Below are 25,709 nucleotides of genomic sequence, written 5' to 3'. Positions count from 1 at the left end.
TCAAGTGTAGTATCTCACCTAGTATGGTTGATTTTGGACACTTTGACTGTGTGGGCCTTGTTCTGATGACTAAAAGCTGGTGGTGTTTGGTGCACAAGAGCCTGTAGGTGACCTTAAAATGCAGTGGTGCTGGGACTGGAACCACTACCTTGCACAAGCACGGGGTAAAGGGGGCTGCCTGAGACTTGCAGGATGTAAGTATATAAATGTGAAATGAATAAATAATATAAAAATGTTACATTAATGAAGTGTAATAAATATGTAAAACAGACAGTTCAGATAGGCCAATAGTTGGCCTTCCCACACAAGTATGTATAACTGACATTGATCCATATTTCGTTGCTAATAACATCAGTCTTGACAAGACAAGGCAATTGAAAGTCCACAGTCTGAGAAACTAAAAGGACAGAAGTTGGCACTGCAAAGACTACATGTATAGATGGAGATATGATGGCTGACAATTCACGCTATGTTAGAGAACCATATAGACTGGTTACCTAGTTTTTGAATTGAATTGGAGAAAGCAAATGAACCATTGGCAAAGTTCCAAAATCCTCCATTAAGACAGCTCACTGCTGACTTTGGCTGAAATTGGTGAAAATATGTACAGTTGTGAAAAGACCATTATAAAATAGACTGGAAATGACTGGAGATGAATGCTAATGCTATAACTAAAAATATAAGAACAAAAACATCTAAAAATCACAATTATTTACCTATTTTTCAACAATTTTTAATTAAATCTAGATCCAAAACCACAAAATTTCATAATTTTTGGGCAAAACCAGTCACAAGACCAAAACAGGAAGACATATTAGAACCGCATCTCTGATAAGTCATAATACCATTTATTATAATGTAATACCACACTAATAATATTTATTATATATGACTGGTTTGTAAGTTGTGAATGTCAAACCTTTGTAATGTGAATGTCCTTCACTGTGGATCATGCTGGCAGTATACTCTTTTCATCTAGCTTATTTGCTTTCATAACAGTTTTTATGACTTGATTTACATGCTCCAAAATTTAATTTATGATATATATCTCAAGCAGTGCCATGCAGGAGATGTAAACATTTCAATTCATGATTCCCTGTGTATTGTATTATGTCTGTAGCCTTTTAGCTGTCTCAGCAGTACAAAATTAACCTAGCATAAAAAAGCAATAACACTAATGATCTGATGAACTGGCATTATATATAAAAATCAAAAAAAGGATTATCAGTATTTTGCAAAAACTAATTTATTATAACTGTGTTGGATTTATTCATTATAAACTAATTTGATAAAGCCACGCTGAGAGTAGTATGTGGCAATCCAAAAATAAAGTCCATGGAGACTTTGTTTTTCTTAAATTTAATGATTTTCTAGTCTGATAAGCACACTTATATCAAATTTAGATTCATTTTTTTGCTAAAGCAATAGATCAAATACCCCTTTGAACTAACACTTTGGCTTATCGCATACGGTCTGATTATCTCGGGCTCCTGTTTTGATCACAATGGTTATATATGGCTCAGCATTCTTTTCCCACTGTTCAATATGTCAATGGCAGATTTCTGCATAACAAGCTCAGGGTTACAGTCTATTTGAAGTATAGAAAGTTATGCAGTATTATTTATATAGAATAAAGCTCTAAACCATCTTTAGAATTAAGAAATGTTTATAGAGGTAGGTTAGCAAGAAGGGTTAGTATTATAATCAAGTAATTTTAAAAATACTTCAATTGTCACACTAATAAAAAAAAATAGGGTTGTTGCTTGGTTGTCATCTTAAGTGGACGTGTCTTCACACAGTTCCTGCTGCCACGTGTTATTTTCGGCAGACAACCTGCGCTGATCGGCCCCTGCCTCACCTCTCTTTTGGGGAGATTGATGGGAAAGATCCAGGGGAGCTCCGGGACCAATTTTGTCATCTTGGGGAAGCATTTTGCTGGAGCTATCAGACTCAGGCCTACCACATCTGCAGCCCAGGAGCTGAATATTTCCCCGACCACTCTCCTGCACTTACCCGCTTGAGCCTTCTGTCGCTCTGCAACAGACCGACCGGGATTTTAGGTTGAGCAGTCTGTGTCCTGGCAGCCTGTGACCACGTACTAGCATTCCTTATTGCCCTGCTTGTACACCAAGACAGCCCAGCTTTTTGGAGAGACCTCCGGTTACACCGCCGACCCCAGTTACTAAGAAAAGGAACCAGGTACCCTCATGATTGCGCCACCGGCTGTTAATGCAGTTGGCGCTTACATTAACCTCCCTTGGGAATCCTCTTAAACATCTACATGTCTCAGTTGCTGAGTCCTACTAGACACACTAAGGGGGGAAAGAAACCTTACTCTCCACTGCAGCACTTGCACATTGTACCACTCAGAATATGCCAGTGTGCTACCCTGACCACGTCTCTCTGCACTATCACAATTAATATAAAGACTCCACTGTGACAAGATGACACACAACACAGTGCTCCTACTGCATCAGAGAGCTGTCTTGCAACCACTAATATTTGGAGGCGACATACCTATGAACCTATTGTCTGCCACAGGATATAATCTATATACAATATAAAGTGGATGCAATCTCTCCGCCCATCATCCACTATGCAGAAAAACAATACTGGAGCAGAAGGGAAAACAAATGGGGATTCTTCAACCAATGACAGGACAGGACTCCTCTGTGACAACCTCAACCCCCCATCTCTGCAGTGACCATAGATACTACTGATGCACTGGCTACCATTTAAGCTATGAAGGTGACCTTTTAGAATTCATTCACTGTCGAATTCCAATAGACAATTGTACAATTTATGCAGCAAAATTGCAATGCTGACTAAGAGGACCGCATCTTTTTAACACAAAGTAGACATTCAAACATTAAAACGCTACATGAATGGATTTTGAGTACCTACATTGAGTACCTACATAACGTTATTTTTAGGATAAGGCTGAAGATATTGAGAACAGGGAACGCTGGAACAAACTTAGGGTTCGCAACATTTCTGAGTCTTTGGACCACCAACAGCCGTACTTGATCCGTCTATTCCAATCCCTTGTTCCCGATCTTTCAGATCAGGACATTCAAATGCACATATGGCCTTGTACCCCAGAACCCAAAGACTCTGAGCTGCCTAGGGATGTTATCCTCAAGTTTCTGTCTTTTAACACCAAGGATAGCATAGTTATTGCATTTAGCAATTCTCCCTATATCTTCTTTGAAGAATCCAAGATCCAGATCTTCCAGGACTTGGCGCCTTCTACGGTTCTGATACGATGAGAACTCCAAGAGGTGACAAGAACACTAAGGGAACACAGCTATAGATACTAGTGGCCTTTTACTTTTTGGCGAATTGTGGAGGTCATCAACTTACCGCGCGAGAGCCCAACGAAGGCAGAGACCTGCTGTGGAAACTCGACTTGGATTGATCGGCACTGGATCCTGACTCTTAACAGTAAAGGTCGTATTAGGCTCAATTCTACCCTGTTTGTTCCTGGACACAATGGGTCCTCTTGCTACAGTAAGGGGCCCTGATGACAACAGAGTCAGGTTTTCGGGGCCCTGACCCAAGATGTTCTGCCCCAGATGTGACTCCACTGTGTTAGTACTGGTTCCTTATTGTCCCTCTACAGTTATTCATTGCTGCAATTATATCTGCTGTTTCTCACAGCCCCTAATGTGTACACTGTTCTGCATTGCTATTACTCTTAGACATAATTTTTTTATTCCTTCTTTTTCTCAACTCTATGTATTTGCTGGGCACAGTTTTCAATACAGTTAGTTTCATTGTAAAACACAATGCTCTGTTATCAGCTCTCCATTCCATGATCATTTCTTTGTTAAAATTTGATAGCAGCTACTACAGCTCAACCCCCCCAACCAGCAATCTAGAAATAAAAAAAAAACAAAGAGAGCCATAGTGCAGTAAATTCTCAACAGCAAAAATCTGTGTGTAATTCAAATATAAACTTCATACAATAAAAATAATATAATGTGGCTCATCTGTAATCCTCATAAGAATAATCTCAAATGGAGACCCAAATCCAGAATCCAGATGATAGATTCCTGAGCACACATCAGAAATGTCAGCAAAGTCTTTTGAACTTATATTAGCAATAATATCACTAAGAAAGCAACTGACAGAATACATTCTATTCTTTCAATTCTATTCCATTATGTCCAATTAAAAAGCTTTACACAAGCTCAGACACATTGCTCAAAGTTTCCCCGAATGCCATTTGAACACTACTGTATTCATAATCCTAGTCGAAAGGACTATATTATAGCTCCCTCCTGCCTTCTTCCTCTCCACCTGTGGAGTCATTTGAACAAGCATGGGAATGAGACTTTGGGATAATGCTGCATGAGGAAGGATGGTCACTTATCCATCATCGGATCGTGAAACCCTCTATAAATGCGGCAGTGGGGGAAAATAACTAAAATATCTCGACCATTTGGTACATGGTTCCCACAAAAGTTGCACTCTATCTATCCGCACACTTCTGGGGGTAAATGTATGAACCTCCGGATTCTTCAACTCCGGCGAGTTCAGCGTCTTCAGCGCTTAAATTTAAAGCTGCGCTGCCTTTTAAAGGGAAGTCTCCCTTTACAAGGCAGCGCCGCTTTAAATTTAAGCACTGAAAACGCTGAACTCGCTGAAGTTGAAGAATCCGGAGGTTCATACATTTACCCCCTGATCTTTGTTGGTGTAATTGTGGGCAAAAGCGTACCTTCCTCCATATATGGTGGAATTGCCCACTCATATATCGATTCTGGGATAATGTATTGCTCCTGATTGCTCAGGTTACTGCTTCTCAAATATCAAGACTCTTTATCCGTATTACTGCGACACCTGGTTAGAGGCATTGCTAAATCATCCGATAAGCTTATTCGCCATATATACAATGCGGCTAAACTTCAGATAGCCGTTGTGTGGAAGAAAACCTTGCAGTCTTCTAGAAATGCGGTAATTAACAGAATCTGGCATGCTTCCTCTATGAAATATACCACAAGCCTCCTCCACAATACTTTTTCTACCTTTCATAAAGTAATCCCTGGTATTTATACACTAGCAGTAGCCTGCCTGGCACCATTTAACTCCTTGGTATTTTCTTCTGGCTTTGTGTGCGGTTCTCTGCATTACTTTTTTATTCTAATCCCTATCTATGGCCTCAGCATTGCTGTGCTTGCTCTCTCTACTCTGCCCCTCTCTCTTCCTAATACCTAGCTAACGCCTCCTACTTTTTTGATGTCCTCTGGGTGGAGATGCGTCTTCCTGACTTTATATTATAGTCACCTCCCTCCCATGGTCCCTTGCCCGCCTACTATCCCACTTTATATATTGTTTGCTTCTGAGTACCAGACAACATTTTCCTCTTATTTGCACTTGCACATTTGTCTTATTTGTCCTTGGCTGTCGTCCCAAATGATTTTATTCGATTGTACACCTTTCATTAATTTAAAGAAGCAGGCGTTTTTCTCTTTCACTAGTTTCTAGTTCGTTTTTCTAGGAGTTGACCACTCCCTCCAGGTGCAGCAAGCTTTATAAGATGGAGGTACAGGGGAAGGTTTTTAATTGGACACCCTGAATATAAATTTGTATCACTAGCTTAGGGACTCACCTACAGGAGATGCCTTGACGCTGGCAGGTGAGCTTAACCCCAACTTATTCCTGCTTCTCTTTGGAAAGTGCAGTTTCTTTCGAGCAGCAGCTGCTGAGAAACTGAAGGAGGACACATCGTTAAGCCAAGGCCCAGTTCAGTGGTCAATTTGCTGACCAAGAGCTCCTTGTAACTGTTTAGATCTCGGTCATTTGGAAGCTTAGAATCGATGTAGGTCTTATCAAGCACAGTTGACAAAACCTAGTGATCAGACTTTGAGATTTTAATAACTCTTGGATCATTGCGAAGCGAATTAAGTACTTGATCTACAAGGCCAAATACTTTGCGGAATTGCTTTCTTTCATCTCCTGCTTCAGTTTGTCAAGCTGCTTTTCCAAAAGTCGAATTAAGGGAATGACTTGGCTCAAGCTAGCAGAGTCTGAACTCACTTCACACGTCACAACTTCAAATGGTTTCAGCACCTTGCACAGCACAGAAAGGATTCTCCACTGTGCAAGACTGAAATACATTCCCCCTCCTTTCCCCTCCTTTCCCAATGTCATGGCTTGTGCAATACACTTGTATGGCTTTGTGCTGTTCCTCCATTCACTGAAGCATGTACAGGGTGGAATTCCACCTTGTTAACACCTCTTGCTTAAGTTGGTTGCAGGGCAAATTAATTTGTTATTGGAGCTGCTGCAATTTCCTACATGCTGTGGCAGAATGCCATAAATGTCCCGAAATTTTACGGGCCACCGAAAGCATCTCCTGCACCTCACGGTTATTTTTCAAGAAGCTCTGCACCACCAAGTTTATTGTGTGAGCAAAACAGGGAATGTGATGGAATTTACCCAGCTGTAATGCTCGCACAATATTGTTGGCGTTATCAGAAATAACATATCCTGGGGAGAGTCCAAGTGGTATAAGCCACGTATCAATGACATCCCTTAGTTTTCGTAACAAATTATCAGCTGTATGCCTGTTAGTGAAGCCGATGATACAAAGAGTAGTCTGCCTGTGAGAAATGTTACGTAGTGGTGTACATGCTGCTGTTGTTCCTGCTTGTGAAGGTGAATGACCAACCCAGTGGACTGTCACAGTCATATAATCTTTGGTTTGGCCACTTCCACTTGTCCACATATCTGTGATTAAGTGTACAGTGGATAGAATGGCATGAGCCCAATTAGTACATTTTTACGAACATTTTGATACAGTTGAGGAGTAGCTTTTCTTGAAAAATGGTGTCGCGATGGAATTTTGTAACAGGGACACAAAACATCAAATAACTGAGAAAAACCAGCTGCATTTAAAGTGGATATTGGATGCAGATATAACACTAGCATAGTCGCCATGGTGTCTGTGATCCGCTTTGCGACTGGGTGACTGCTCTCATACTTGCTTCCTTTAGCAAAAGATTGTTTCACAGTTAATTGTTGTAAAGTACTAGTGTTCTTCTTTGCGTCAAATGGCATAACATGGATGAGGTTCCAAGATGTTTAAGGTCCCTCCCTCGACTGACTGTGGCTTGACATACACTACAAATGGCTATACAACTGTTGTCAGGATTTGGGTAGAAATAATTACACACATAAGAAGTGGCTGTTTTGGTCTTATGTCCAGGCATGACAATGGCCTTCTTCTTGTCATGTGCCAGAACTGCTTCTACTGGTGCAGGACTTACACAAACAACCTCATCCTCATCAACATCCTCATTAGCGCCCTTGTCGGCTACACAATTATCCCCCTCATCCTCTTCCAATTCCAAAGTGGCATCCTCAATTGGTGTACCACCGGCTACTCTTGGGCTGTTCAGGTGCACATCAGCAGAAATGCTGAAAGGGCCCTTCTTTATGGGTACACTATCAGCATGGTCACGATTACAGATACGACTCGTGGATGGACTCTCCTCAGGGATTGGTGTCATTTCTCATTCTGAGCATACATTTTCCTCTAATACCCTACTGTTTTCTACCAGCTCGGCTTTCACATGTAACAGTAGTTGTGCACCACTTTTGGAATCCGAATTACTTGGTCTTGCTTGGTCACGAGTGACCTTGCAAGAAGAAGCCTCAGTAACATTTTTAGATCTCGCACTAATAGAGAAAGGTGAAGGCCTAATTCTTTCTTTTCCACTGCATGTGTAGAATGAAATGTTGACATTTTTTTTATTGGCAGCTAACTTTTCCTGAATTACAGCTCTTTTTCTCTTCAACACGGTAAAAGGTGTTTTTTTGTTGGATTTTTTCCCTGACTTCAAAAGACTATGTACTTTTTGCATAGGCTTTACCAGATGACGTGCAGGAAAGACTACCATCAGGACTGGTGGCATCAGCTGCTTGCTGCTCCTGTTCATATGTGTACTGCTATGAATCCATTTTAATGACACCCCAAACACTTTGTAGTGAAAATTCAGAAATCTACAGTGCTGCTATATTACAATTTCAGCACTCAGCAAATACAGCTTTTTTAGAAGGGGGATATGACACCCCAAACACTTTGTAGTGCAAATTCTGAAAAATGCTTGCTCTCTACTGCTCTATACTGCTCTATTCCTGCTCTATTCTGTGACCTAACCCTTCTCTGTCCCTCTCTCAAATGGCGCTAGTTTACCGTGGAGGCGGGTATTTATTCATTCTAAAACTCCCGAGATCCGAGATTCGACGACGTCACAATGACGTTTTGCCTTGTTTTGGAAACCAAATAGGCGCGAGAGTACCGAGCCGGCTCGGCTCGGTACTCAGATCCCCGAACTTTGGGTGGGTTTTTTTTTAAGGAAGCCGAGCTCGCCCATCTCTAATTCCTATGCACTCCATTCTAAGTTTTATTATAGTTATTGTTCATCATTATGCACATGCGATGCCTGTTTTGACTAATATACCTAAACAATTTTTATTCTAATAAGTTAAGCTGATATTATCATTTGTACTGTGATGCCTAAATTTATGGTATCGTTTATATGTTCAATGTCCTTATTGCTCAATAAAGAGATTTTGAAATGTAAAAAGAAAAATATCTTCACGTATCCACTTTTGAAAATAAAACTTTTCCTGATCAATTTGTGATTTTGAATTATATTTTGTTATCAATCGATATTTATTATTTATATTCACAACAGCACCACACTTCTTATTAACACGTTTTTTTGTAAACCTTTTTAACTGTTAAAATAATAAACACTTTCTGTAATTTTAAATGCAATAGATCTTAAATTTACACAACATGAATTAGTTTTTAAATGTAAATATGATTAGGCAACCATTCTGGTTATATTTGAATTGTATTTCAGTTTACATTTCACTTTAGGCACCACAAGTAATTGCACTACTCCAACATCAAGGTATTTACACACAGAACATAATTATCTTCTCTGGCACAGGATACATAAAATGCGGCTGACTGAACATCTCAACAGATTGAGATAACTAAGGTCAGTGGCACCAGAATTACCTTTTGCTTATCACTGATTATAGTTTGATGCTATGACACAGCAAGTAGCTAATCTGATGAATCCTTCAGCTGCTGTTAGTTCATTTCTTCACTCTTATATTTTCTCTTCCCTTTCAGTGTGTAAGTGTTTACTGTGAGTATAAGAGAACAGGTCATCTGATTGATTCTGCCAGCAGCTTCATGGAATTCAGCAGAAGTGCATCAAACATATTTGCTTGAAGGGTATTCACCATTAAACACTATTGAATCAAACATAAGCATATTCCCTGGAGCTTTGAACACTGGCAGGGTGAGATCTTTCGTAGTTTTTGCTGTTGATTAAGTTGCTAATTAAAGCTTTTACATGCTATTAAAAAATATGTCTCTGGAAATGTTGTTGATCTTGTTTCAGATACATAACCTTCTTGTACCATTGTATGACTTTACATCCAACCTTGCATGAGAATCTCAGTGTGAAACATTAATGAGGTCTATTTCTAGGTCTATTTCTTATAAAGCTAGTCATTGCAGTAGTTGTCATATCCCCTGCTTCCCCTGTAGTCACCAATGGACTATTGTGGCTCCCAGAGGCTTGTAATGTGTTTTGTCTTGTAAGATTATTAGAACTGAATATAAGAAATATTATTTTTTTCCCAGTGGAGAGACCCCATAAAAGTAGTCATATCAGAAAGGGAGAGTACAATATTAAAGTGGATCCCACATTCAACATTTTTTAATTTCGGAACTTGCCTAGAAATGCTGGTGAATTGTTCACTATGGTTCCAAACTCCATTGCAACCCATCTGTTGAAAATAGATACATGAAAATGTGTAAGCTTTATTGATACCTATTGTTACAAGCCAAGGGTTAGTAAGGACCATGGAATCTGCTTGTGTTGTCTCTACCCACAAAGAGGCGCAGAGTCTAACAAAGCTGGCGGAAAGAGGTATGGACTTCGCGGCTGCTGCTCTGCTGGTCATGGTCCACTAAGGGGGTAACAGGTGAGATCCCGAGAGATAATGGCCCAGAGAGGGATGCATCTGGTATACTGGTAAGAGGTACACAGAGATGAGATGGACAGAAAGGTGGGAGTGCAGAGCTCTGCAGGTGGAGGAAGCAGCGGAGCTCTGGTGTAGATAGATGATAGTCTGGTGGAGAGATCTGCAGATGAGCAATACACAATAGGTGCTGGGGAGTCGGGAGGCCCTGAGACAGGATCGGTAGATGGTGTAGGGGGTGTAACAATCTCCAAGAAAACAGGAGGAGCTGGGAAGCAGGATAGCCGTTGAACGGTTTCAGGAACACTATAAAGTGTGATGCTCTGCAGTATAGTGATGCACAGAGGTCCTGGAGAGCTGGAAGGCCCTGAGTCAGGATCACTTAGGAGTGCAACGGTCTGCAGGCTAAGAGAACATCGGAGTCCTGGTATAAGTAAGAGATAGACTTATGAGGGGATCTGCAGATGAATTAAACACAATAGTTCTTGAGAAGCCGGGTGGCTCTGAGGTAGAAAGTGTAACAATCTGCAGAACGGAGGGAATGCGGAAAACCTGATTTGAGAATGGTACAGAAATACACCGAGACAGTCTGTAGTGAACGGGCGAACCAGAATCCAGGTAAACAAGAGTCAACACCAGAAGAAAGGATTCACAGCTGGTTGTACAGGAGCCACAATGGAGCACGTCCAAACAGGTACGGAGACCTGAACATCTGGCACCCAGGGTATGCAGGAGGTGCCTTAAGTAGAGGATCCTACCATGTGATTAGCCAAAAGAATGAATGAAGGGAGATTACAAAAGACCAGGTCCACGAAAGCGCAGGAGTTTACAAAATTACGCTCGGTGAAGAGAACTGCGGCTTCGGACAGGAGCGGAATATGACAGTGAGGGAGGCAGGTGAGAGTGCGGGACACCACCGGACAATCAGCAGGTCCGGTGCGTGACACCTATACTTAAATGTTTATAATATCTGGACAACAAATTATTAATACATAAAAAGAAAAAATATTGAAAAAAATTATGTGAGCAGAATGCCACCTCTACAACTCTAAGCCAGGGCCTAAGGGGCTTTTATTAATTTAGGCCTGTCGAGAAATGCATTTGATGGACCAGCTGAATAATAAGTGCTTGATAATTTTGTGATTTTTATAATTATTTTTGATACTTTTCATTTATTTATTATTTGTAAAATATACTGGTGTGCCAAAATCAATCTGTACCTTCATAGTATTGGATGAGCAAAAGTATTCCAGATCCAAGCATTTTTTTTATTAAATCATCTCTAAATTAATATGAGATCAATTGACAATTTAAACAACCAAGATCCCAGATATGTCATGATGAGCAGGGCTAAGTTATCTACATGGGCAAGGATTAGAGATGCTCACTGACCCCCGTGTTTTGGTTTTGTTTTTGGTTTTGGATCTGGATTACCTTCGTGTTTTGGTTTTGGTTTTGCAAAACCGCCATTGCGTGTTTTGGTTTTGGTTTTGTTTTTGTTTGGTTTTGTTTTGTTTTGCTATTTTGTTGGAAAATCACTTTTTTTGGGCATAAAGTAACCAAATTTAGTGCTCCACCTGTTTCTTGGATAAGTAAGGTAATTTTAAAGCTAACAAATTCGGAAGAAAGTTTAATACCTGGTAGGCCGTCCTTAATTCTGCACACGAACCTGATTGTCTTCCTCTCCATCTTAGCCTATTGGCAATGCAGCCATTGTCTTTGGGTGTATAGTACACCCTACACTTCTAGTTAAAGATCTAAAGAAATGGACAAAGGCAGTTTGGTTTCTGTCTGCATCAGCCTTCCCCCCCCATCCACTTGTAGTAAAATAGAACAAAAGCAGCCTGCATAGACTGTAGAACTAGAAATTTGAATATACAAAGAGATGGACAAAGGCAGTTTGGTATCTGTCTGCATCAGCCCCCCCACCCCCCCCATTTACTTGTAGTAAAATAGAAAAAAAGCAGCCTGCATTGACTGTAGAACTAGAAATTCGAATATACAAAGAGATGGACAAAGGCAGTTTGGTATCTGTCTGTATCAGATCCCCTCTCCACTAGGAGTAAAATAGAAAACTATTCAGCCGTTATATAATCTAGAATATAAATAGAAATTGAGAAAGGCAATTTGGTAACTGTCTGTATCATAATCATCAACATCCTCATTAGCGCCCTTGTCGCCTACACAAATCTTCCCCTCATCCTCTTCTATTTCCAAAGTGGCATCCTCAATTTGTGTAACACCGGCTACACTAGGGCTATTCAGGCACACATCAGCAGAACTGCTGAAAGGGTCCCTCTTTATGGGTACACTAACAGAATGCTCACGATTAGACATCCCACTTTTGGATGGACTCTCCACAGGGATTGGTGTCATTTGTGATTCAGAGCAAACATTATCCTCTAATGCCTTACTGTTATCTTGCAGCTCAGCTTTGACACGTAACAGTAGTTGTGCACCACTTGTAGGCTCGGTAACATTTTTGGATCTGCCACTAATAGCCAAAGGTGAAGGCCTCATTCTCTCTTTGCCACTGCATGTGTCGAATGGCATGTTGGCAATTTTTTTTTATCGGCACTTAACTTTTGCTCAGTAACACTTCTTTTTTGCTTCAACACAGTAAAAAAAAATTTTGTTTTTGTTTTTTGGACTGATTTCGAAACTCTGTGTAGTTTGACATCGCCTTGCCCAGATGTTGTACTGGGAACACTGCCATCAGGACTGGTGACAGAACCTGGTTGCTCATTCTGCTCATATGTGGACTGCTTTGAATCCATTCTGAGCCCAAAGCACTTGTAGTGCTAAAAATTATTTGGTAGATACTGCTGACAGATAGTAATTTTGACAGCCAGAAATATTTAGGCAAAATAATGGGGGACACCCAAAAAGCACTTTGAGTGCCAAATATTGAAAAAGAAAACTCTATCCTCTCTTCTCTAGCGATTTTTGTTAGCACAATTGGAATCAGAATATTGTATTCTCTGTCCCTGCTCTAATCAGCCTGTGACTACACCCTGCTCTCTCCCTCTGTCAAATGGCGATGGATTGCTGTGGAGGTGTGTATTTTTAATCTTCAAGTATCGTGAGAACCGAGCCCCGAGATCCGACGACGTCACAATGACGTTCGGCCTCGATTTGGATTTCGAGCGGGCGGGAGAGTACCGAGCCTACTGACAGAACCCAAAGGGAGAAATTATCCCCGCAGAGGAGTAATAAGTTGCAGTTGAGAGATATACAGTATGTGTCAGAACTGCATTGAGGACAAGCTGCATGGTCAAGGGAGATGTTTGCCTATTAGCATTTATCTGAGTACCCCTGCAGAGGAGGGATGAGCTGCAGTGAAGTAGGGAGTACTGGAATGTGGAATATGGCACCAGAACTTGTATGTGTTGGAGACAGCCTAAGAGCGTGCCTGCAAAAAAGGAACTATGCCCAGGACAACCTGTTATGCACTGTGCTTTTAAAACAATGTATTTTGAAAAATGTTTAAAAACTGTGCATGAGTGAGAAAGGAGATGTATATAGATGTAGTATTATTTGCTGCAGTGAAGTATAAATAAAAATGTTCTTCTCTATGATAGAGATGTTCTGGAGCCCAACTTTTTGTTTCTACAAAGAGACATTGATGTAAAAATTGCATGTGTGAGGCCCCTCTTTTCACCTACATCTATACCTAGAAGCTAGTCAGGGCTAGAGGAGATGCAATGCCTAACCTGTCCACCTTAACACCACATACAGTGACAGGGGGTTACACTATATTATCAAAGAATTGTGTGTAGGATATGTATATGTTGAGTAACATAAAAAAAAATCAGACACTTCTATAATCAGCAATGTGAAATCCAAAATTCCTTTTGTAGGCTGTTCAACCATAATAGCAAAGTTACAGTATTTTTCTATTGTGCATGTAATGATCTATAACTGTGAAGGAAAAAAGGTTATAATAACATTTAGTGAGCTTTACAACTGTGAGGCAAACAATAACTTGTGCTAACATAATACAAAGCTAGGAACAGCAGTGTTCCGCAACTGAACAATTGTCACTCTTGCATGTCCATCAAACTTTTATTTGAAGCAAAACTGATGTTTTGTGCAGTGTGACAATAGAATTAACAAAATTGTGTGGTGAGACAAGCAGAATCTCACACAATTTAAAAACAACCACGGATGTAAGAGTAACATTCAAAAACTACTTTCCCAATTACCCAAATTTACTAAAAAGAAAAAAAAATATTACCATTATTTCTAAGCTGCTCCCTGATCAATTTACTGGAAAGTCTCCTCTATGTACTAATGATAAACAGCTGTCTTGTTGTGAGGAGTGGATTTATAAATTAGACACTAAGGTGTTGTCTTTATAAGTAAAATACTATTTTGTCCCTCTTACTAAAATGCAACATCAGAGAAATAAGTTCTGACATCACATTTCATTGCAGAGAGCCTTTATCACTCTACATTCATCCAAACCTCCTCTATTTACTAAGCTGTGATGACAGTGGGAGTCATGAGTTTCATTATTTCCATGTACTGTAAGTTCTTGGACTGCTGTGACACAATTCACAAGTGGAAGTTTCCCAATCAATTTGTTAGTTCAAGCAGGTGCTAGAAGGGGAGTAATTATCTAGAGAAGAGACATACACACAAAAATCTTCCAGCACTGTGAACTAGTAAAATATCTACTAATCTATTTCTATATAAAATGCAGCAGTCCCAGATACACACATTTGTAAATATGTGATAAGCTGCCTGCCACATCAAGGTGCTCCAGCTAATAGAGGGGACCGAACTCTAAACAATGAGTACCTAAATTGAGTCACATCTTCATGTGTTTTTAAATTAAGAGCTAACTTACCCGGTGGTACCCCATTAGCCTCCAAAATGGTAATAGAAGGACCACCACTCTGTCAGCTACTGAAAACAAACATGCCTCTCAAACAACAATACAGAAATGGAAGCTGCTCAAACAATTAATACATTTACAAACAAAATAACAGTTCTTTTACTGGTTCACAGCGGTGTGCTGGCCGCTATTTGTGCATGTCTCCTTTCCGGACTCCATACCCTTCCCTGAAATGTAGCTTGTAATAAAATATTAGATTTTATGTACATTTTCTTTTGTTTATCATAAATATTTATTCTTAGTTTGTGAGTTTTCTGTACTCTTATCTAATAGGACTATTCTGACTATGTCGCCTACATTTTTAATATGCCTGCCTTTATGGCTGGATTTAGTAGGCATAATCAAAGCAGTAGAAGTAGTCCTACTTATATATGTAATCCCCTGTCACTGTGTGTGTAGTCCTAGGGTGCATATCTAGCTTGTGGGCATGGGGATAAATGACCAGAGGGTTCCCACACACACAACTCTTTCAGCAAAGTCTCTTTGAAGGTGTTGGCACATAGATGTGGCAACTTATGGTGCGGTGCAAACAGATGTCTGAATAATTTTGTTCACCTGTCCATCTCTATAAATATAAGCTATTTTATTTAAACAGCTTCTACATTCCAGCGCAATACTTGGTTTCAAAGAAATAAAGGAAAAATGTACAGTGTTTTTCTCACTCTAGCACAGTTTTTAAGCGGTTAGCAAGAATATGGTTGCATCACATATATTTCTTCATACTGCAAAATCTCTTAATAGTTCATATATCATGTTACATACTAGGTTATCCTGGATACAGTGGTTCCACAGATCCACTAGCAAGTCAAATCACAGGCTGTCTTCTCTCCTGCTTCCAAAATATGCAGGCTGCACAATTGATACTCAGTGTAACTTATCTCCAACACACACATGCAACTCTGAAATCATCACTGTGTAGACTGCTGTTCATCCCTTCTCAGCAGGGACGGTATCATACAAGTGCTTAAGCTTAGCTTTGGCTCCGACACTCTATTTCCAGTGTACTCTCAGCCTGTTCACTTGTCAGCCATGTATATGGGGGTAAAATCCCTCAGGTTATAACACTTTTGTAATGTTTTTATAACACTTTTCTGATGTTTTCTCTGCCCCTTGCTTTCCCACAACTACTACTCTGCAGCAACCCTCTGACTCCTAAGGGAAAATTGTCACCTACAGCATTTCCCTCTCTTTTTCTATTCAGGTCTCTGGTACTCTAGCTTCTCCTCATACAAGGAACTCTTTACTCTTAATACCCCGTTCACACAGCCTCAAAAATCCGGGTTATTGCCAGGGGGAGCCCCAACAACCCGGGTCAATGCTGAATGTGAACGGGTCCCCTGCATTCACCCGGGTCGGATGACCCAGGAATTTGTCAGGGTGGGAGGCTCAGTCATCCGGCAATATCCCGGGTTCATATACCCGGGATATTGCCGGGGCTGCATTGCGGAAATGAATTTGCGCCAGCTCATGTGCAAAGCAGTTATACAACTAAGTGTGATAGTTTACATGTCAGAAGAGCCGCTACATTGAGATCCCAAAGATAGGATGGAGGGGCACTGTCATCTGAAGCTTCGAACACGAGTATCTAATACCACTTTCACATTGCAGCTTGTGGCATGGGCCGTGTATACTTTAGGTACAGTTCATGTTTGTGTATTAATGAAATAGTGGCCTAAAGAGAATATTACAGGTCATGTTCTGTGTTTTTCAATAGGTGATCAGGCATGAATGAAATATAGAGAAGGGACCCATTGCTAGAAAATTCCCCAGGGCCACCGTCTTAACCTGCCACTGTCTGCAAAGATGGCAACTGGGGAAGAACTATTCCAAGAGGTAGAAGAGCTTATTTTTATCTCTATCTATCAATTGAAACAGAATGATGGAAAATTACTTGTGAAAGAATACATGAACAAAGTTGAAAGTAGCCAATCTACATTTGCAGATAACTTTTGATTTCTGGTAGCCGGGGCTTGTCTTAAAATATGAAGTGTATGGTAGAATTTCAATAGGAATGCAAAACTATAGGGGTCATTTCCAATAAGGTGCAGGTAGGTGGTAAAGCGCAGAGTGTGCATTACCAAAGTTAATACGGTACCACAATAACACAGATTTTCCTTCGCAATCCTATAGGGTGCAAAGGAAAATCAGCCTCATTGTGGTGCCGCGGATTACCTTTGCGCCCCATTACGGTGCGTTACCGCGATCCCAGCACCTAATTGAATATTCCCCTAGGTGTATTCAACTGTTTAACTTTATTAATTTTAATACAACAATCATAATATATTGTTGCAGTATTGTTACTGGTAAATTGTATATCATGTACCTTATGTCATTCTACTATATGATATTAACATAAACCAACTTTAGAGATATATGTTAGTGGTTTCCCATTTATACCTTCACACAGTATGATCTATTATGTATGATGTATAATTCTGGTTAATATACATGAGATAACAAGATAAAGCAAAGATAAGTAAGTATATTTAATAGCATTCTAATCAGCCTTCCCTATTTCTAAATAGATATGAAAAACTCAAAACTCACTCGTTTATGAAGAGCATAATTATTACAGCTACTAAATCATGTTGGAAACATAGCATCATTTAGAATGATATCTGTTTTCAGCTTTATTTATAAGGTTTAGATAAGACTTGTATTTGACAGCACATTAAAAAAACAAGCAGAGGAAATGAAGACTGCCTTTTATTTTAATTTGGGGAAGAATCAGTGAACATAGCACCTGAACTGTGTTTTTATGAGGTTTTGCTGCCATCTTCTGCTAAAACAAATTGTAATGTAACAAAGAAATCCAAATGTAAATCCAATTCAATTTAGCTTTTTTTAAGACTTTTTTCAATGTTTATAGTAATGTAGTATTTTTTGATTTGAGAAACAATTCATGGCATTTACTCTGATCTGCATCCAAGGTGTATTTAATAAAGACACAAAGGGGTTTGGGCACTGGGACCACCAGTATATGGGCTTGCGTCTCAGACCTCCACGCTACCATCACCAGTGCCCTGGAGGGGCAAGTAACCTTTTTTTTTTTCAAAGAGGATTTTCTCCTTTTTTTAAATCTTTTAAATACCCACAAAATTATAATTAAAAAATAATTACCTCAATGTATTATTATAAAATGATATCCTTCGACATAATTTCAATAGCCAAAATAACTAAACCTATTGTGAGTTTTAATCTCCAGAACTAAAACTAGATTACTATTACTGATCCAAGCCTAATCCTAGCTCAAATAATTGCTAAAGCTCTAAAATTATCCCTAACCCCTTTTACCACACAAACACACACATTCACATACACATATACACACATATACACATACAGGGGCGCACGCATGGGGGGTTTCCGGGTCTCCAGAAACCCCTCTGCTCCGCTATCGAAGTGCCCCACATAGCGACACTGTACTATACAGCAGCCGCGGTGCTGTCAAAGAAGCGTCCGCGGAGGTGCTGGATTGTATACAGCACCGCCGTGGACGCTTCTTTGACAGCGCCTCGGCTGCTGTATAGTACAGTGCTGCCGAAAAGGAGCTGCTACGCATGCGCAGCAGCTCCGTTTCGGCAGCACTGTACTATACAGCAGCCTAACAATCCTGCGTGCGCCCCTGACATACTCACTTGAGCTTCCCACTGTACTCCTTTCTTGAGAAGACTCTCATTTTGGGGTGTTGTTGCAAGTTACTCTTTGTTCTTTTGTAAGTAATGTAAGGGCAAACTATCGTGCTATTTGCTCTTGGGCAAGTGTTGTCTTAAAACTGCCCTGTCTACTCTCTGGAACATAACATAAATCAAAGTATAGTTTTTCCATTTGAATGGCAGCTATTTAAGAAATTAGTGTGCAGTATTTAAAACCAAAGATATTCTAACAATGGAAAATATATATTTCACAAGTACACTTTTCTCAAAGGACTGCTTCTTATCTATACTGTAGGAAAATAGTTTTATTCTATTTAAATATCATTAGGAATTTGAATCTTACCTTATATTAATGTCACTGTGGTCTTCAAGTGTGATATTGTGTATAAAACGAACACCACTTCACTTGCTGTTGTCACACATTATAATGCTGGATAAAGCAAAGACAAGTTCCAGATTTGCCAATAATTTGCTGAATAAATACCACCCATGGAGAATTAGGCCAGTCACAGTGCATGGAATGTAAAGAAGCAAATCAGCAGTTTTCAAAAATATCACAAGTCTTTAGCCTTATAAAGGGAGCTTACATTTGGATTGTAGTAAGGAATAATGAAGATTTTCTCTGTAACTATGAATAGCCAGTACAAGTCTACACTTGCGTACACCCTACATTTGATAAATAGCTGTGTAAACAGTACTGCAGCATGGCCCGACTGATTTATTTTTTCCTTTTTTTTTCATTTTACACCCTTGCTACAATACACACTGGCCTTCACAAAGCAAACTTTTAATTTACAGCTCCTTAGTGCCATTACTATTCTGGAGTAGAAATACACAGACAATACTTTGTGATCTTGACAGCTGTAGTTGTTGAAACCAACTGACTGGCACAAAATCAGATTTTTTTTCTTTACTTGTCATTATCACTATAAGCTACCCAGCTACACAAATAAAGACATACATAATGAAATTCAGCAAACTGTTACTAAAACTATCTGCCAAAGAAAGAGAAAAAGTAATAACAATTAAAAAAAATAAATCTATTAAAATGGTAATGGTATAAGTTTTTTTCTGAAAATAGGATAAAGAATCATCCAATTCTAGAATGTATGTACCTGATTATGATCCACTGAAATTTTAGCAGAATAAACTTGACTAGTGAACTCAATGATCAATAATGCAACTGAAACAGTTTCCCGGCTGTATTCAGCACTGAGCTCAATGCTGCCGGTAGAATTATAATTGAAAAAAAAGTAAAAAAAATAAAAAGTGAATCAAACTTCTGAATTTACCTACCCCTGTGCAAGATTCACAATAGCAATAAATATGCCATTTAAACAAAGCTGTGTTCTATGATAAATGTATTATTACAGCGATTAAAGCAATGAAAATCCCACATGTAGAAAATAGATTTCATAAGATAATAAACTCAAAGCGTAATCTGTTTTTTGTCACAATTACTACATTTTTCAGTAGAATCCTTTTGAGATAAATTGAGTTGAATAAATGAGTGGACATTTCCTGGGGTGAACTGCAAAACTATCTTTGGTCACATGCCATTATTTACGCTGTAAACACAGTTTTCCTGACAAAATATCTTGGGTTGCTGAACTAAAGAGGCCTATGGCAGGAGTTGATTAGAGCAAGTTTGTTCCTTGTTAATTGAGAACTACACCTACCTTGGTGGACCCATGCAGAAATTAGATTTAATTTTGCAAAGAGACATCATTCAAATAAGATAAAGGGTGAAGAGTACTTATTATTAGAGACAGTCCTTGCTTTAAAGAGGGGTGCACACCGCATATTCATTTCACCTTTGCAAAGTGGGCTAGGCAAATTGATCACTAATTGGTCACTAATTTTGATTGATGAATTTCTGGGGCCTTTAAAATTTTTGGTTATTAGAACTGAATGAAGCAATCATACAATAGATCAAAGCATTTTTGGAAAGTTTGGATGCAGGTTGCAGGCAAGATATCTGAAACTTGCAGGGTTGGTTAGGTCAAAGGAAGGCTTCTTAAACATTAGTTTTATAGCTTAATGATTGAAATGAGAAGGATTTTCCTAAAAATAATCAACAAAGACATGAGTATGGGGAACTACAAAGCTTTATTGAAATTTAATTTACTTATTGAAGCTTACAAACAGTAATTTCAGTTAGAGGGGCAGTTATTAATTAGCAGAATAATTTGACCAAAGAGGAAGAATTATATGCAGGATAAACTACATTTTCAATCAACTTTTACAGCGTAAAAGGGCATATTCATTCAGATAGTTAGAATGGACTGTATGATGTAACGGACATTTGCTCAGAATTAGATGAAAAGATAAAGGATAGGTTATTATATACTGAATTTTTAAGCTCTCCAGTCCTTGGGTCTCTTGGCAATAAGGAAGAAGTGGAATGAAGACTTAGGAAAGAATGAAAGAGATAAGGGGGTATATTTACTAAAGTGCGGGTTTCAAAGAGTGGAGAAGTTGCCTATAGCAACCAATCAGATTCTAGCTGTCATTTTATAGAATGTACTAAACAAATGAAAGCTAGAATCTGATTGGTTGCTATAGGCAACATCTCCACTTTTCCAAACCCGCAGTTTAGTAAATCTACCCAAGGTTGTGATTGGTGGTTGGAAACTATAAGACATATCAGAAATTTAGAATATGGAAAATTTATCTCAGTTTTGTGCAGCAGAAGGATCAACAAACCAACACACAGTGTTTAGTTGAAATAGCAGCTGACCAGCCAATCATGAGGAAAGGATTCATAGTTTGTGTGGTACTCAACTAGTGATATTAATCAGTCTAGATTGACTAGAACAGATAAAAAGAATGTTAGTGTGAATGTCCCATGCTGCGTTTGGATGTTTTCAAGTAGATATAAAAATAATAAAATACATTTTCCTGATATTTCATAGAGTTTATTTGGTTCACCCTAAACACAGACCAGGAACAAAATGCATCAAGCTACAATTTGCCTTTTTCAGCGATTTTCTTGGGTGAGTTTAAAGCCACCGACGTATGCAAATGCGAGTTCATAGTAAATCACAAGTAAAGTGATGTAACCAAAATCGACACACTACATATCACCGTCCCTACTTTTGTCCATTTTAAGAATACAAGTCGCCATATGTATGAATCTGCGATTTTGCAAATTTGCCTGAGATTTCTGTGATAGTCGTCAGAATCATTGCGCTGCTTTTGATAGGCAAGATTAGCAAACACATCAGCTTTCCACTGCTGGCCAACGTTAACATAACTGGAGGCACAATGCAAGTTTCAATTATGAATTTAATCCTCATTTCTTGTTTAGAGGGGCAAAAATTATTATTATTTACCATGTGCATGCTGTATGTACTTTAAATGGTGCCACAAGTATGTACTTTAAATGGTGTCCCCATCTGGAAATATTAAGTGTTGCCACATCAGGAAAAAATTGCCACACTGGTAATGAAATATTATGCCACTAAAATATAATAAAATAAAAAAATGTCCCCTTACAATATAAACTTTAATGACATTTGGCCTACTAGTTTATTCATAAAATAATTTGGCCCCTGTAAGATAATTAATAATAAACAAGGAATCATGATTAAGCTGTCTGTGTCTCCTGTTTTGTTAAGAATGAGGCGGATAGCCCCAAAAACACGCTTTGTTTTTCTGTTGAATCGCCAGCGAGTTTCTGTTTCTGCTGAATCTCTGGCGAGTTTTGTTGAATATCCAGCGAGGTTGACTAAATCGACGGCGGGATAGGTGTTTGAAAATCTGCACAAATGGCTGGAGAATGGGTGTCGGAATCTCAAAGTCACAGATTTATACATATGGCGACATTGCTCATAAAATCGCTTGTGATCGCGAGCGATTTGCAATGATTAGCAATCGGTGAAAAAAATCATACTTTGATACTTTTACCCCCTGGAGTCTATTCCATTAAAAAAAAAAAAATTTTTTAAATGTAAACATTTATTGTTAGCATATTGATATCAGCCAGGTGCTGTTTGGTGAATATCATTAGTCAGTAATATTTCTGCACTGCCGGTGTATGTTTAGAGATCACCTAAATGAGAAAGATAGAATATCAGCATATTTTCTGCTTTACAATATATCAGCACCTTGCCTACTACAGAAACACAACTCTAATACATTTTATCACACTACATAAACATAGAAACTGTCACTCTGACTGAAGCACTCTGACAGCTCTGTCTGTTGAGAATGCCACTAATACATCTGCAGAAATTGGTTTCCAGTCAGGATGTAGATATGGAGCCTTTGGACATACTTTATCATTGACAATCCAAACAGAAGGATATTTACATTTATTTGTAAGAGGATCAAGCTCTTGTTAAGATGACTAGGCATCATTGACATCATGATTGGTTTCCTTCATCTCCACCAGGATCTCCAAGGAAATGAACACAAAACAGACCAAAGAGACGAATGCATGTGTGAATGTAGCATTGTATCAAAACAGAACCATTCATAATTCAGATCAACATGATTCCCCCAGTTTAATGCAACAGCTGAAAATTATCCACTGGTCCTGAAAGGGAGTGAGAAAGGAAAAGATCTTACCAAGATTGTCTCCTGCCTTAACAATACCACCTACATAGCACCTCTTCTTCTGGGCCCAATAATCAGAGCAGGGTTTCTAGGTGACATATTAAGCGACTAAATAAATGTACATATGTGATATAGTAGATGCAAAATCCAATAAGAAAAAACAAACAACACTACTCCTTTCAAGATGTTAGCTACAATTACCTGATGGTCCCAACTATGTAGCGAGTATAAGGAACTTATCATTGATAAATAAGGCAAACTGGAGACAATAGGAACCTACAGCACTCAACCCCTTCTAAATATAAACATTTACCTGTTCAGCAATAGCAAAAACTGCTATGATTACAGTTTTTGGGAATGTTTACCACAAAAATGAAAACAAAGGAAAGGTAAAGTTCAATTCTATATATGGATATTATTTAAAATGGCATGTACGGTATAGGACTAACCATAAGCAGACTTGCCTTGACATGGGCTAGCATGCATATTTTTTATACAAAATATATAATGTCATTTTATAAGGTCATGGGCTTTTTTTTGCTATTGATGGATAGATGCAATTAAATGTAATATGTTCATAATTGTAAGTGGTTGAGAGCTGTAAGATGTTTGCTGTTTTGTATGTTTCTCATCTATATCTTAGCCTGCACCCTACTGTAGAAGAAATGCATGCTACAGGACTGAACTGCACCATTTTCTATAATACATGCTGTCACCCATTGAAGGGGTATTCTGCAGTGTTGTTAAACCTGTTGGGTATTTAAGCGTTGCTCTTGTCTGCTGGATTAGACTTTAAATCCAATAGGAATATTTTAATTTTTCAGCAGTGTATGTCTTCTAGAACAGAAATGTAATTGTTTTTAGATACTAATTTAGACTACTAACTATCTATCTTCTAAAAAGAATTTTATATATAGCAAAAGTCATGAAAATGTTACATCTTAATCCTAGGTGTTAACGACAGAACTGTTCCTGGACATTCGCACAAGAGTATTGTAGGAGTGATTTTCAGGGGAATTCTGCAGTGTCAGCAAATTGGTGCAAGTTTAAACATCTAAAAGATCGTTTTATAGGCAATTAATTATAAAGTGACCTGACAACTTGTATATCAGAAATCCACCACTGTTTATAGGTGAACCTGTCCAGTGCTCAGTCATTCTGCAATATTCACCTATGCTATTGATTTATGTTCCTGCTAAGCGTTTTGATCTGGACAGGCGTGAAAGTGGCTATATTGTATAAATAAATTAAAAATGTCATACTTGGAGTATGTGTTTGCATGAAAGAGTTAATATATGTGGAAACTGCACAAAGTTTAATATGAGAGAAATATAATTCAGTATTTTACTGTTTGGAAATTGTTATTGTAATGCCTTTAATTCAGCTTAATGTAAATATTATATGTCAAACAGATAAAAGAAAAAAGAAGAAAGATGTACAGCACTGAGGATTGCCACAAATGCTGCATACAATAATCACAATAACACACAATATAGTCAACATATAATTAATCCCTGATATCAGAAAATATATATATTTGAAAACATATATTAAAACAATTTTTGCTGTAATAGGTGAACACCGACGGCATCTTGACAAGCCTGTTTGCTCTTCTTAGGATACAGATATACTTGAATTGTGCGAAAAATTCTCCAGCATAGTGCTATGAACTAGTAAAAGAGCTGCTTCTCTGCTTTTACACAAAAATGAATTTTCAGCTACACGCACTTGCAAATGCATGATAAGCCACCCGCCACTTCACCGCGCTCCTGCTAATAGGGTGGGCCTAACTCTTTCCCTATATACTGGGTCATACATTCATGTGTTTTTAAATTAAGATCTACCTTACCAAGAGGTATCATAAAAAGCTCCAAAAGACAATAGAGGACCAGCATTCCTCATCAGCAACTGATAACAAATTTGCCTCTCAAACAACAATACAGAAAAGTTTCTCAATCGATTTATAGGTTCCCAGCAGGTGCTTGAAAGGCTGGGTTAACCAGAAAGGAAAAAAAAGAGATAAAAATCCCTCAGTACACTGATATGAACTAGTTAAAGGGCTGCTTTTCAACTTGCACATAAAAATGCAGAATTCTCAGTTACACTCATTTATGTGTAAATGGTGGGTGGCTTATCATGCATTTGCAAATGTGTGTAGCTGAAAAACAAGTCAAAGCCATGGAGACCCCACACCGCAACTTACAGGACTTAAAGGATCTGCTGCTAACATCTTAGTGCCAGATACCACAGGACACCTTCAGAGGTCTTGTGGAGTACATACTTTGATGAGTCAAAGCTGTTTTGGCAGCACTAGGGGGACCTACACAATATTAGGCAGGTGGTTTTACTGTTGCGACTGATCGGTGTATATCTGCACATGAAGGCATGTTGTTGTTATTACTTGCTTCCTAAGAGTTAATATCTGTTGGCCCTATTACAGCAATATTTGTTTTAATATATGTTTTTAGACATATGTTTTCTGATAACATGGTTTAAAAAATACATTTATATTTTGATTATATTGTGTGTTATTGTGATTACTCTATGTAGTATTGGGGACAACCCTCAGCACTGTGCTT

Source organism: Mixophyes fleayi, chromosome 3 (genome assembly GCF_038048845.1).
Source record: "Mixophyes fleayi isolate aMixFle1 chromosome 3, aMixFle1.hap1, whole genome shotgun sequence".
NCBI lineage: Eukaryota > Metazoa > Chordata > Amphibia > Anura > Limnodynastidae > Mixophyes > Mixophyes fleayi.
This window is presented reverse-complemented; position numbering follows the sequence as displayed.